The sequence below is a fragment of the Peromyscus eremicus genome, chromosome 8b, assembly GCF_949786415.1.
Source record: "Peromyscus eremicus chromosome 8b, PerEre_H2_v1, whole genome shotgun sequence".
Taxonomy (NCBI): Eukaryota; Metazoa; Chordata; class Mammalia; order Rodentia; family Cricetidae; genus Peromyscus; species Peromyscus eremicus.
In genome coordinates, this window is record NC_081424.1 from 32,782,095 (window position 1) to 32,797,290 (window position 15,196).

A 15,196-nucleotide genomic window follows, 5' to 3' on the forward strand; every position below is an offset into this window, starting at 1 on the left:
CCTATCGCTGACTGAGCTGCTGGGTTCCGAATATAAAGGAGAAAAATCAGATCTTATGCTCTTTAGAGAAAACTGGGCTCGTGCCTAAAGGGTGGAAATGGCAGTGTGTGTGATCGCTGAAGGACAGACACTAAAGAAACAAATGAACAAAACTGTAACACCTGCAGAAAAAGGCTTGCAAGAAGGAGAGCCAGGAAGCCTGGCTGTGGGAACTTTCCTTGGATGCAGGCGTCCGCTTTTAAGAACTGTTTGCTCCCTTGCTGTGTCTTTCTTTCGATGACAAGGTCCCTTTTTTTCCCATCTCCACAACTCGGGTCATAAGGCTTGTATGAACTAGTTGCCTGCTTGTGCGTCTTAGAGATAAGAGGTGCAAGCATGTGTTCCCTTTCTCTCCACTCAAAGTATCCCAGCACAAATCTAGCTTCCTCTTTGTCTTTTCCTTGTTTATTATTTGGGAAGAGCATAAGTTTGGAAATCTGGGCCAAGGCGAAGAGTCACACTCCTGCAGTCGATGGGATTTTAATATGAATGAACCTCTTACACAGCACGCCTACCTACCAGCAGATATGATAGACATGATTAACGTGTTACTACAGTGCTACCAGTTCTACAATAAGGTCGTTGGGAAAGGACTGTACTTTGACCTAGCGAGAGAGGGTTATTGTGTGGGTCTGTGTGTATGTTCTAAAGGAGGCTGTTGGGTCCTCTGGAGATGGAGTTAAAGATGGGCTGGATGGCGGCGGGGGGAAAAAAAAAAAAAAAAAAAGATGGTCATGAGCCACCTCCACATAGGTTCTAGGAATTGAACTTGAGTCCTTTGGAAGGACAATACGTGCTCTTAACCACAGAGCCATTTCTCTAGTCCCGCCAACGCCATTGAAGTGTGTTCTCATTCCGACCTAACCCACAGAAGATTTTCCTCCAATTATTTCTTTTATGATCTTTCTTCTTTCTTTTTAAAAGCTCACTTTCTGTACGGATATTAATTGCAGAAGTTGAGTCACCCAAACTGGTCCTGTTATTTATTTTTCTTTCTTTCTTTTGTTTTCTCTCTCTCTCTCTCTCTCTCTCTCTCTCTCTCTCTCTCTCTCTCTCTCTCTCTCTCTCCCTCTCACATCAGCAGCCATTCTTACATACATTGTGTGTGTGTGTGTGTGTGTGTGTGTGTGTGTGTGTGTGTGTACTTCTTAAATTATATCCCTGGGCCTGCAAGACGGCTGAGAAGGTAAGTGTATTTACTGTCTAGCACTAAGACCCAAGTTCAACCCCAAGGATCCACATGGTAGGAGAGAACCAAATCCCCCAACGTGCACATGAATACGGTGGCACTTGTGTCCCCCTCAAATGAACAAATACATGTAGTAAAAATTTTCAGAGTTGTATTCCTGTTTTGTGTCTACCTATTACTGGTTCTTAGTGTCTGGACCAAGTGATTCCAAGTTCTTGATCTTTTATTTAAGAGTTAAATAAAAGCATACCTAGCTTAGCAACCTGAGTTGACTTGGATTTTACACATACTTCTCTTTGAGTAATGCACCTGGCATTGTTTGGGAATCTGGGACCTCCCTGTGCATTAAGCTGCACATGTCCTCCTCTCTCAACAATGGGATAAGTCTCTTCTTGCTTTCCCAACCATCGGAGTTAGACATATTCTACTCTTCTGTATTCAGTTTATATAGGGGACTGATCCAGGGTGCACTAGTTTTGGATACGTACATGAGGCAAACTTGTGCTCTCAAGAGAACTTTCAGGTGGAAATCTCCTACTTGCCACTTCATGCCTTTGCATAATTGGGTGTACCTGATTGAAATATATGCACTGGGCTGGAGAGATGGCTTAGCAGTTAAGAGCACTGGCTATTCTTCTAGAGGACCTGGGCTCCATTCCTAGCACCCACATGGTGGCTCACAGCTGTCTGTAACTCCAGTTCCAGGGGATCTGACCCCTCTTCTGGTCCTTGCAGGCACTGCATGGACATGGTGCACAGACATAAACACTGGCAACACTTATACATATAAAATAAACATAAATAAAATTAGATTCATTACGGGGAGGGTTATATGAAGTAGAAAATTTATTTTATGACTAATCTATCTCAAAATAGGGACTCCACCCTCACTGTAATCTGTACCAGCCCAGAATCTCTTCTTTAATTCCATAAAAAGAAACCCCAAACAATAATCAGGACCCTTGGGTATCTTGGCTCATGTAACCTGCTTCTCTTGTTCTATCAACTTTGCTTTAAAGAAAATTTCCTCACTGCTTGTAATCTGTGTGGGCTTTTGATTCATTCTTGAATAAGAGACCAAGAATCTGGGAATATCCAGCCTTGGCCCCTGAACATCAGTACGAAGCATGCTGAACACCACAGCTTACCAGCACTGCACACTGTAGTGGCCACAGTCTCCCCTGGGGTTGTTACCAGAAATTTCAGCTCTATGCTGTTGCCTAGAACCTCAAGAAGGTAAATTGCTGGTCAGAAAAAAAAAAATTCAAATTCCAAGTTCAACTTCTGTTGAGTGAATACTGCTGCCATACCATCTTTGAAAGAGGAAATATTGATTGGGAGGGCATGCATGCATGTACCGTGGTGTGCATGTTAGGGTCAGGGGACAACTTTTAGAGGTCCTTCCTTTTACGATGTATGTCATCAGCCTTGGCTTCCAAGTGCCTTTGTCTCCAGAGCCATCTTGTCAACCTTTTCATACCATCCTAAAGCTAAAATAATTAAGTTATGATCCATCTCTATTTTATTAAATTTTCTCTGGTGGCTATAACAAATTGCTACAAACTTTTCAATAAAAAGAAAACTAGGTCTGGCCAGTGGTAGCGCATGCCTTTAATATCAGCACTCAGAGAGGCAGAGGCAGGTGGATCTCTGTGAGTTGAGTTCCAGCCTGGACTACAGAGTAAGTTCCAGGAAGGGCGAAAAGTTATACAGAGAAACCTTGTCTCAAAAAAAAAGCAAAAAACAAAAAAACAAAAAAACAAACAAACAAACAAAAAAAAAACAACTAGGGCTAGAGAGATGGCTCACAGGTTAAGAGCACTGGCTGTTCTTCCAGAGGTCCCAAGTTCACTTCCCAGCAACCACATGGTGGCTCACATCCATCTGTAATGAGATATGGTGCTCTCTTCTGGCATGCAGGGACACATGCAGGCAGAACACAATAAACAAAATAAATAAATAAATAAATCTTTAAAAAAGAAAAAGACACTGTGGTAATCAGTACTGCGGTTTCTCAGAAAATTGGGAATCAATCTACCTCAAGACCCAGCCATACCACTCTTGGGCATATACCCAAGGAATACTCAACCATACCACAAAGATACATGTAGCTGGAGTTTTCCTGCCTGGTCCACAGTCAGGACTAATCTCTCTCACCTGCCAGTCCCACAGCCTCTCAGACCCGACCAAGTAAACACAGAGACTTATGTTGCTTTCAAACTGTATGGCCGTGGCAGGCTTCTTGCTAACTGTTCCTATAGCTTAAATTAATCCATTTCCATTAATCTATGCCTTGCCACATGGCTCGTGGCTTACCGGCATCTTCACAAGCTGTTTCTCATCGTGGCGGCTGGCAGTGTCTCTCTGACTCAGCCTTCCACTTCCCAGCTTTATTCTCCTCCTTGCCCCGCCTATACTTCCTGCCTAGCCAACGGCCAATCAGTGTTTTATTGATTAATTAGCAACACATTTGCCATACATCCCACAGCACTTCCCCCTTTTTTTTTTCAAAAAGGAAGGTTTTAACCTTAACAAAGTAAAATTACATATAATTTGGGAATTTGGGCGTAGCTTCTCTTACTACTTCCTGCTGGAAGGGGGCGCTGTATCTTATGGGGAAACAAAGAAAATTTTAGAATTATGGAATAGTCCATGAGGCTGTATCGTCTGAGCCAGATGCCTTCAAACCATTCTGGATGTTGGATCATCTGGGCCATGGTGTCATTGGAGACCTTCAGGGGGTCTTGGCTGGTCAAACCTGATGTATCTTAATCTTGAACAAATCCATAGCCTCTGGCTTTCTGTGGGAACAAAAGCAGAGACTCTTTTCCAAAGTAACATATCCTTACATCCAAATTTTGAAGTCAAGATATCTTTAAAATATGCATATTGGTTTAACTCAGCTTCCTTTATAATCAAATATCTCTCTGCAGTTAAGAATCCCAAAGACAACACAATCCAGATTCTTTGTGTAATATTCATCTTCACGTGGCTTATTTTTTATATTAATTTTACTGTCTCTTTAATGACTTTATTTTTTTTAAAACTATGTATTTGTTTCTATAACTCTATATATCACCTTTTTTGTCTCTTTCAAGCCTACGTATCTTTTACAAACATTGTAAACTATTACACCTGAATCTGTCTTATTGTGAATCTATTGCCTTAAACTGCAGCAGCTGTGGCTGCTGGCTCTGCCCACCTCAGCTTCCCAACATGGTTACATTTACCACCAGCTCTGGGAGCTATCGTGGGTCTATGCTTTTATCCAAGCAGCATGTAGTCCAGAAACCTCTTTTTTTGTTTTGTACTGTCAAAGTCTAAATCCACCATGCAGCTTAATGTGCCACTTGCAGAGGCCTCATTCCCGCTATACGGCAGGTCGAGCGCACACGATAGGAACCCACAAGTAGCTCAAACTGGCAGCTGCCGCTCATTTGAGAGAGACAATTAGGAACTGTTTTTAGCTCCGTTTTAGAATCTTTTTTCAGGTTTTAGGTGGAAACTCTTGCCACCACGTTGGACGCCATTTGTAGCTGGAGTTTTCCTGCCTGGTCCACAGTCAGGACTAATCTCTCTCACCTGCCAGTCCCACAGCCTCTCAGACCCGACCAAGTAAACACAGAGACTTATGTTGCTTTCAAACTGTATGGCCGTGGCAGGCTTCTTGCTAACTGTTCCTATAGCTTAAATTAATCCATTTCCATTAATCTATGCCTTGCCACATGGCTCATGGCTTACCGGCATCTTCACAAGCTGTTTCTCATCGTGGCGGCTGGCAGTGTCTCTCTGACTCAGCCTTCCACTTCCCAGCTTTATTCTCCTCCTTGCCCCGCCTATACTTCCTGCCTAGCCAACGGCCAATCAGTGTTTTATTGATTAATTAGCAACACATTTGCCATACATCCCACAGCAGATACATGCTCAGCTATGTTCATAGCAGCACTATTTGTAATAGCCAGAACCTGGAAACAACCTAGATGCCCGTCAACCGAAGAATGGATAAATAAAATGTGGTTCATATATACAATGGAGGAGTACTGAGCAGAGAAAAACAATGACAACATGAATTTGCAGGCAAATGGATGGAACTAGAAAAAAATCATCCTGAGTGAGGTAACCCAAACCCAGCAGGAAAACATGGTGTGTACTCACTCATAAGTGGATTCTAGATATAAAGCAAAGAACAATCAGACTGCAACCCACAGAACCAGGGAGGCTATATAGCAGGGTGGACCCTAGGATGACTGTGGCTTATAATAAGTTTTGGTTTTACTCAATTACTGGGCAAACCTCAATGAAACATTTCACAATAGGATAAGAATTTATACTGTATCAAGCTGATAATAGAAAAATAAATTTTAAAAGGTGGAAAAAGAAGAAAAAGAAAAAAGAAAAAAAATTTTAAAAACCGAAACAAAATACAAAACAAATAAACCTCACTTCCTGTAGGGCAGAGGTCTAACCTGGGGTTCAGCGAGGCAGAATTAGTGCATCCTTCTAGTTCCATGTGTGGAAAACTGAATTTTATTAGATGGTATTTCTGAATTTTTTAGAAAGTGTTTTCATTTCATTAAAATCATAAATGACAGTGGTCAATTATCTAATGTTAATATGATGTTGCATGCTTGGGATAAATCTAATTTGGTCAGGATGCTTTCTCCTTTGTATACTTGTTTATTATACCATCTAATTCTATCAGAGTTTCTAGTTCTGGTGTATACATACACACCACACACACACACACACACACACACACACACACACACACACACACACACACGAGTGATTCTTCTGGCTTCCCTACAAAGTTAGTTACTTTTGCCTATGCACCATATCATTAGTACTATTCCTGAGCTATATTTATCTAGTAATAGCAGTCATGAAAGCTTCCTGAAATTGTTAGGTATATGGTAGTCCTTTTCTGTCCTTTCACTTTTAGGGTACCTCTTTATGTTTAAAGTGAACAGGGGCTGGCAAGACGGCACAGTGGATGAAGGTGCTTGATGTTAAGCCTGATTGACAGGAGTTCAATCCCCAGGAACCACACAGTGCAAGGAGACAATTCACTCCCTTAGGCTATCCTCTGACCTGTACTCAAAACCCAAAGAGCCTGTGCCCACATACATAAACACACACAATAAATAAATGTAATAAAACATTTCTAGCTGGGCAGTGGTGGTGCACACCTTTAATCCCAGCACTCAGGAGGCAGAGCCTGGAGGATCTCTGTGACTTCTAGGCCAGCCTGGTCTACAGAGCGAGTTCCAAGATAGGCTCCAAAGCTACACAGAGAAACCCTATCTCGGGGGGGGGGGGGGGGGGGAATTAAAGAAAATGAATTATCCTGATTATCTTGACTTTTAATGAGATCAGGTAATCTATTTATATTTAAAGTTAGCACTGACATGACAGAGCTTAAGTTCATCATTTCACCATATCTTGTGTGTTGTCTCTGCCTCCCAGCACTGGGATTACAAGTGTGTTCCATCCCAACTGGTCTCTTCTATGTGCAACTGAACTCAGGTCCTCATTCTTGTGTGACAGGCCTTCACTGTGTAAGCTGTCTCCTGTTGCACAAATCCTAAATGGTCTTAAAATAAAAACCCAGAGCCAGATATTGACGCATATGCTGAAAGATCAGAGAGACAAACAAACAAGGTGCAACCACTTCTCACCTTGCCAACTACACAAATCCTCTGTCTGAATGTACCTGAGTCCTCAGCTGGAAGGCCTAATTCCTGTCTCCTCCCCCTTGTATTCCTCTCTCTGCCCAGTCATATCACTTCCTGTCTCAACCTTTCTAGTTCTGGGATTAAAGGTGTGTGCCACCACTGCCTGGCTGTTTCTCTTTTAAATGGGATTAATCTCGTGTAGTCCAGGGTGGCTTTGAACTCACAGGGATCCAGACGGATCTCTGCCTCCCGAGTGCTAGGATTGAAGGTGTGTGCCACTACAGCCTGACCTCTGTGGCTAACTCTGTGGCTGGCTCTGTCCTCTGACCTTCAGGCAAGTTTTATTAGAGTACAACAAAATATCCCCACAGTCTCCCAAAGCATTGTTTGGTAGGAGTAGGGAATTGCCTGGGCATCACAATACCCAGGTTTAACGTTTTTGGTCTACTTAGTGGTAATATTACATCACTTTTGAACAACTCTGTCATTTTACAGATGGCTCTCATTATGAACCTTGAAATTTTATGAGTCATTTTACCCAGGACCCACCTCTCTTCCTCCATCCTTTGGGCTCCAGTTGTCCTGTGTATCATACCTACCAAGACATAAAGTCTGTTATGTGATACTACAGTATTTGTCTTAAAAGATCACATTTTCTTTTTTAAAACAAAAAGATAAAATCTTTTTTATGTTCACTGGTGTTTTGCCTGCATATATATCTATGTGAGGGTGTTGGGTCCTCTGGAACTGGAGTTATAGGCAGTTGTGAGCTGAAATGTGGGTCCTGGGAATTGAACCCAGGTCTTCTGGAAGAATAGCCAGTGCTTTTAATGAATGAGCTATTTCTCCAGCCCCTCTCCTGCCCCCATTTTCTTAACTGTGAGGAAAAAGAACTTTTTACATGTACCCTCCTGTTTACCATTTCCAATGCTTGTCATTCTGGAACTTTCTATCCCATGTCACTTCCCTTCAACATGAATTTTTTTTCCTATAGCATTTCAAGTATGAGTCATCTGGTGGTGAATTCTTTTTTTTTTTTTTTCATTTCTTTCTGGATGACTTCATTTCTGAAGGGTCTTTGTTGAGTATAATACATAAGACATACATAGAAAGCTGTCTCTTGGCCCTTGCAAAATGTGAATCTATTGTCATTTGGTCCCTTTCATTTTTTCAAAGAAATTAATGGAATTGTGTGTTTGTATTATTGGTCTCTAGTATGTAATACACCCTTCCCACCTTGGTTTACCTGTTCTTAAAATATTCTCTTTATCTTTGGGTTTCAATAGCTTACTTATGTGCCTAGGGGACATAAGAACAGGGTGTGTGTTTCTATCATTCTGAGGGAATTTGTACTTCTCTAATCTGTAAACTTAAATTCTCATCCAAGTTGGTATCCTTTTATACAATATTCATTCAAATACCACTACCTCATTTTTTGGCTCCTGGCTCATTAACTACATAGACCATACATTAAACCTCTACCTTTATGCATACAGATAAAAGTAGTCAGAACCAATCTTCTTTCCCAGTCTGCATACTCATTCTTATTTTTGTTTTATTTTATTTTATTTTTTGCTTGCATCTTCATTTTTTTCCCCCAAATTCTATCAGCTTCTGGTCATGTTCCTCAGTATAATCAGGCAATTGTTTTGTTTGAATATTTTCAGGGTTACATTTGTCATCTGCAGGACAGGTAGGTCCACAGAACTTCCTACTAATAACAATTTACTGTGTTTTAATAATCTAAGCATTTATGAGGGATAGGGTGATAAGTTCCCACCTAGATAATTATTTTAAGATTTTTTTTTGAAGACTTCCTAAAATTCCCAGGATGATTGTATGCTAGTGACCCTCAGATCTGACTGGTCATCAAGAATTTCTGAGACATCCAGTAGCTTTCTAATACATCACTTATTCATCTATTTGTTTATTTACTTATGTATTTATTTACTTTTTCTCCTGTTGGTCATAGACTAGTCTCATATGTGAAAAGAATTATAACCAATATAGTATTTTTTGCCCTTCCTTTCTTCCCTCCCTCACTCTGTCCCACCCTTCTTCTCTCTCTCTCTCTCTCTCTCTCTCTCTCTCTCTCTCTCTCTCTCTTTCTTTTTGTGTGCAGCACTTACTAAGTTAAAACTGACACAAACAAAAGAATCCCTAAGGGTGTGTCATTCAATTCCTTACTTCATGCCTGGCAGCAGACACACAACTTTGATCCCAGCACTTGGGAGGTAGAGCCAAGCAGATCTCTGTGAGTTCAAGGCCAGCCTGGTCTACAGAGTGAGATCCAGGACAGGCATCAAAACTACACAGAGAAACCGTGTCTTGAAAAACAAAAACAAAAATGAAAACAATAAATGTCTTACTTCACTCTGTTGAAATAACTGGGGGCCAGAATTCTGTTTGTTTGAGACAGGGTCTTATGGAGCCTATGCTGGATTCAAACTTCCTATGTAGCTGAGGGTTGGCCTTGCACTGTTGGTCCTCTTGCCTTTACTTCCCAGGTCCTGAGGAACAGGGCTGTATTAACACACCTGGCTCAGAATGAAGCCCAGTTTCAGTCTAAGGCTAGTGGGGGCACAACCAGCTTTCCACTGATTCAATAATAAGTAAACTTATCAAACATTTTAGATCATTAAAATCATTTTGTTGTTTTTGACACACGGTCTCATGTAGTCCAAGCTGGCCTCAAACTTGCTATGTAGTTGAGGATGACCTTGAACTCCTGAAGGCCCTGCCTCTACATTCTGAATGCTGAGATTGCTACAGTGGGCCACCAGTCCCAGTTTTACTCAGTGCTAAGCAATAGAGAGCAGGACCTCATGCATGCTATCTATACCAGCATTCTACCGCCCAAACCACTTCCTTCCCATACATTTTCATATAAAGTTCTGTACAAGGCGAATGCCACAATCTCAGTTAGTTCTTACATTAGCAGAATTTTTGCTGGCCTATGAATAACCAGCCAGAGGCTAGCTACAAAGTGAGCTGGAATTTTAACTCATCTGAGCTGGGCCCATGATATAACATAGTTGAGGTACGTTAGCCAGCTTCTCTATCATGCTCTATTTTCTTGTCCAAATCATCATAATTTTACTCTTTTTTTTTTTTTTTTTTTGGTGTTTTTGAGGCAGGGTCTCTCTATGTGGTCCTGCCTGTCCTGTCAATCAGTGATCCACCTGTCTCAGTTTCTCAAGTTCTGGGATTAAAGATGTGCACCACTACATCTTGCTTTTTTTTTTTTTTAACTTATTTTTTACTTCAAAAATTAAGTGATCTATGTGTGTGCATGTTCATGCATGTACTATGGCACAGATGTCAGGGGATGTGTAAGTCGGCAGTTGGTCCTCAATCTTTGGTCTTGTTTGAGACAGGGCCATGTTCTTGTTTTCCCACTGCATATGCCAGGCTAGGTGGCCCTTGTTCTTCTGGGGGGGCGCCCTCCAATTCTACCATTTATTCCCTACCTCCCCATAAGAGGTTAGGATTACATACATCTATGCTATGTGTCTGGCTTTTACCAGAGTCCTGAAGATTTGAATTCAGTTTCTCACACTTGCACAGCAAACACTTTTATTCATAGGGCCATCTTCCAAGACCTCTTTATTTTCTAATATTTTTTTCCAGTCCAAATCAAAGATCTTTCCTCCTGCTTAATCTACTTTACATCCCTTCTTTGACACTAGTAAAAGTTGAGCTGTGTTCCCTAAAAATTCACATTGAAAGTTTTAACCCTTAGCACCTCAGATAAACCCTGATTTTTTAATAGGATTTATAATTAATTAAGATGAGGTCACCCGGAGCAAGGTGGACCTCCTAATCTGACTAGTATTCTTACAAAAAGAAAAGCTTCAGACACAAAGATAGACAAACACACACACAGGAAGAATGTGACATGAGTAGGGTTGGGTCTTTGCTAAGATAGTCAAGGAACCAGACTAACAATGTCCAGGAGCCAGGAAGGAGACATGCAGCTGACTCTCACAGTCTTTGAATCGACCTAGAGTTATGAGGTAAGATATTTGCGTGCTTTCAAACATTAAGTATATGGTTTCTTTTGTTATGTGTGCTCTAGCAAACCACAGCTATATTTAGATGATTCTGAAATCTAGATTCCTGCTGTTCTTTTCCTGTCTAATTGCTGTTGTTTTGCTCTGTACTCTTTTGGGGGGCTCGCTACCCAGTTCTCAAATAAGTCACACAGGGGGGTTATTATTTTTTACAAATGTCTGGCCTTAGCTTGGCTTGTTTCTTGCCAGCTTTTCTTAACTTTAAATTATCCTGTTACCTTTTATCCCTGGGCTTTTTCCTTTTTTTACTTCTGTATCTTACTTTCACTCTTACTTTGTGGCTGGATGGCTGTGTGGCTGTGTGGCTGTGTGGCTGGGTGGCTGGCCCCTAGCATTCTCCTCTCCTTGTTCTCTTGTTCTTTCTTCTTTCCTCCCAGATTTCTCCTTCTATTTATTCTCTCTGCCTGCCAGCCCTGTCTATTTCCCTCTCTTGCCTCACTATTGGCCATTTAGCTCTTTATTAGACCATCAGGTGTTTTAGACAGACAAAATAACACAGCTTCACAGAGTTAAACAAATGCAACCTAAAAGAATGCAACTCATCTTTGCATCATTAAACAAATGTTCCATAGCACAAACAAATGTAACATATCTTAAAATAATAGTCTACAACAACTTGCAATATTTTCCCATCTATGTAAATTTTTAGCACAGTGAGACAGGAGCAGCTCTATTACTGTCAAATTGTGATCTGAAGAGGAATCCTTGAACTATCAATGATCCCCCCTCACATTTAGGTATCATTTAAATAGCTAAGGCATTCAGTGCAAATGTCTTGGAGTCCACTGTCATGAAAAGCCAGCTTCCTGTCAGTCTGTCCCTGACCTAGGGAACAGAGAAACTTTCTCTGTCTTGGTTTCATTTTTAAAAAGTTCATCATCATCATTGTATCATTATTTTTAGTTTTTGAGACAGGGTCTCATTAGACAGCCCAAACTGGCCTCAAATTTTGTGTGGCTGAAACTCTTGATTCTCATGTCACAACCTTTGGCATTCTACAATTTTAGGCCTGCACCATGATGCTCTCACCTTACTTAATAATACTAATACTGACACTATCACTCAGGGTCTTGTTCAAATTTCATTTCTGTTCCTGTGATACATACCGTGACCAAAGCAACTGAGGGGAGAGAAGGCCCTTACTTGGCTTACAATTCCAGGTTTCATTGCATCGCTGAAGGGAGTCAAGGAGGAACTCAAGCATAGTAGTTCATAGAAAAGAACAGAAAGCATGGAATGCACAGTTCAGAAACCCTGCTCAGGGAACTGTACCACCCACAGTGGGCCTGGTCTTCCCACATCAATTAACAATCAATACAATCTCCCTGAGGCCAACTTCATCTAAGCAATTTCTCAATTGAGGCTTTCTTCTCATGTGATTCTAAGTTGTGGGACCTTAGCACTCAAAACTATACAGCATAGGTCTCTATGACAAAGGATGAAATAAAGAAGCTATCATATTAGGTGGTATTTATGAAATGCTAGACAAAATTTCATATCATTTGTCATTCTTATTCTTATTATAGTATGATGTGAATATGTTACTAAGGTCTGAACCAGACCAGGCACATACTCTACTGCTGTGTTATATTATAGACCCAGCCTCACTTACTTTTAAAAATTATTTTAAATTAATTAATCAGTCTTGGTGGTTTTTTTTTAAATATAAGATTTCTCTATATAATAGCCCGAGATGTCTTGGAACTCAGTTTGTAGATCAGGCTGGCCATGAACTCACAGAAATCTGCCTGCCTTGCCTCTCAAGTGCTGGGAATTTTTTTTTTTTTTTTTGGTTTTTTTCGAGACAGGGTTTCCCTGTGTAGCTTTGTGCCTTTCCTGGAACTCGCTTGGTAGCCCAGGCTGGCCTCGAACTCACAGAGATCCGCCTGGCTCTGCCTCCCAAGTGCTGGGATTAAAGGCGTGTGCCACCACCGCCCAGCTATTTTTTTTTTTTTAAATAAAACGTTTGCTTTATTGATACTTTGGGAGAATGTGATGTATCGTCATTGTATTTCAACCATCTTTCTTCATCAATAGTAAGAGGTTTATTCTTGTGGCACTGTTGATGTGCAGGCTCCTTTTGTATGCTTAGCAAAAGCTCCATTCAAGAGGGTGTAGATGTGCATGCCTTTAATCCCAGTGCCCAGGAGGAGAGACAGAGGCGGATCTCTGTGAGTTCTAGGCCAGCCTGGTCTACAAAGCAAGTTCCAGGACAACCAGGCCTATTACACAGAGAAACCTTGCATTAAAAAAAAAACAAGATTAATTAACTAATTAATTATAAATATTATATAAGTATTTAAAAAGTAATTATAAAAATAAATATATTTGTTATGTTTTGTTTTTCAAGACAGGGTTTCTTTGTAAAACAGTCCTGGCTGACCTGGAGTTCACTCAAACTCACAGAGATCTGCCTGCCTCTGCCTCACAAATGCTGGAATTAAAGGTGTGGGCCACCACTGCCCGGTTTTGCATATATTTATGTAAATGCTAGAATGTGCTGGGTAAGAGACACTAACCTCAATATAATTTTCTGCCACCTTTGCCAATATCTAAAATGGAGAGTCTAACTTTAAAAAGTATGAAGTAGGAGAATCTATATTTAAAACAAAAATCTTCATCACAAGTGTGCCCATTAATTATATAGAATGCCTATCTAACTAGGATTTAAAAGGGGGAGTTTCAGTTGCTAAAGGCTTCCTGCTGACTGAAAGGCATTTATTAGGGTGGACTATTAGGACAGAGAGCCACCATCATCAAAGGTCTGGAGAGAAATCAAGTCTGAACTGGTTTGTACTGTGCGGGGAACAGCACTAAAATTTCGGCACTAAGCTAAAAGCACTTAACTATTTTTTCTTAGTATAAACACATGCCTCATTTATTATTTTCTCCATTTACATTTCCCATCTTGACCAACTAGTTTCTTCTGTGAAACTTTTTTTTCTGGGAAAAGAAATCTAATATACTTAACATACTCACATTTTTCTTTTAGACATGGTCTCACTATTTAGTCCTGGCTGACCTGGAACTCACAGGTACTCACCTGCCTCTGTCCTCAAGTGCTAAGATTAAAGGCCTGCACCATACATCTGGTTTGACACATTAACGTTTAATAACTTTATATTAAGGGAATTACTTAAACTTTACTTCCCAGTAGTCCACAAGGATGACCCCAGCCAAGACTTCTAGCAGTGGAGAGGGTACCTGAAGAACTGGCCTTCTCCTGTAATCAGATTGGTGATTACCCTAATTGTCATCAGAGATACTCTATCCAGTAACTGATGGAAGCAGGTACAGAGATCCACAGCCAAGCACTGGGCTGAGCTCTGAGAGTCTTGCTGAAGAAAGGGAGGAGGGATTGTACGAACCGGGGTGGGGGTCATGACAGGGAACCCACAGAGAGCTGACCTGAGCTCTTGGGAGCTCATGGACCAAGAGTTAGGGAGCCTGCATGGGACTGAACGAGGCCCTCTGCATTGTGTGACAGTTGTGTAGCTTGGTCTGTTTGTGGGGTCCCTAGCAGTGGGACCAGTTACTGTCCCTGGTGCATGAGCTGGCTTTTTAAAACCTATTCCCTATGGTGGGATACCTTGCTCAGCCTTAATGCAGAGGGGAGGAAATTAGTCCTGCCTCAACTTGATTGCCATGCTTTGTTGACTCCCATGGGAAGCATTACCCTTTCTGAGGAATGGATGGGGGTGGGGGGAGGTAAAAAAGAAGTAGGGAGGAGGTAATGGGGGAAGAAAAGGGAGAGGAAACTGTAGTTAGGATGTAAAATAAATTTAAAAAAATATATAAAAAAGAGTGTGTTGAATGAATACAATGGATAGATAGACAAAAATCTTTTATTATATTAAAAAAGAAATGCAACTACTACAAATAAGAAAATGAATCAGGAGGTATAAAGTTGACATTCTCACTTCAAGTAACAGCAAGGATTTTACATGAAGCTAGAGGGAGTATCCCTCCAACGTGCAGCACACACTCATAGTTGGCTTTGGGAAGGTAGGGGGCCTGCCCCGCCTAGTGATGGAACATATCTTCCAAGAGTATGAAAAGTAGTAAACCCAATAAACAAACATAAATTGTGGGACTAAAACAAGAGATACTAAGATTGGAAATGAATAATGGTATGGCATATAATATTTATAAATACAAATCATAACTAAAAATGTCACAAAATAGAAACTGCATGTATCATTATTTTTGTGTGTGTGTGC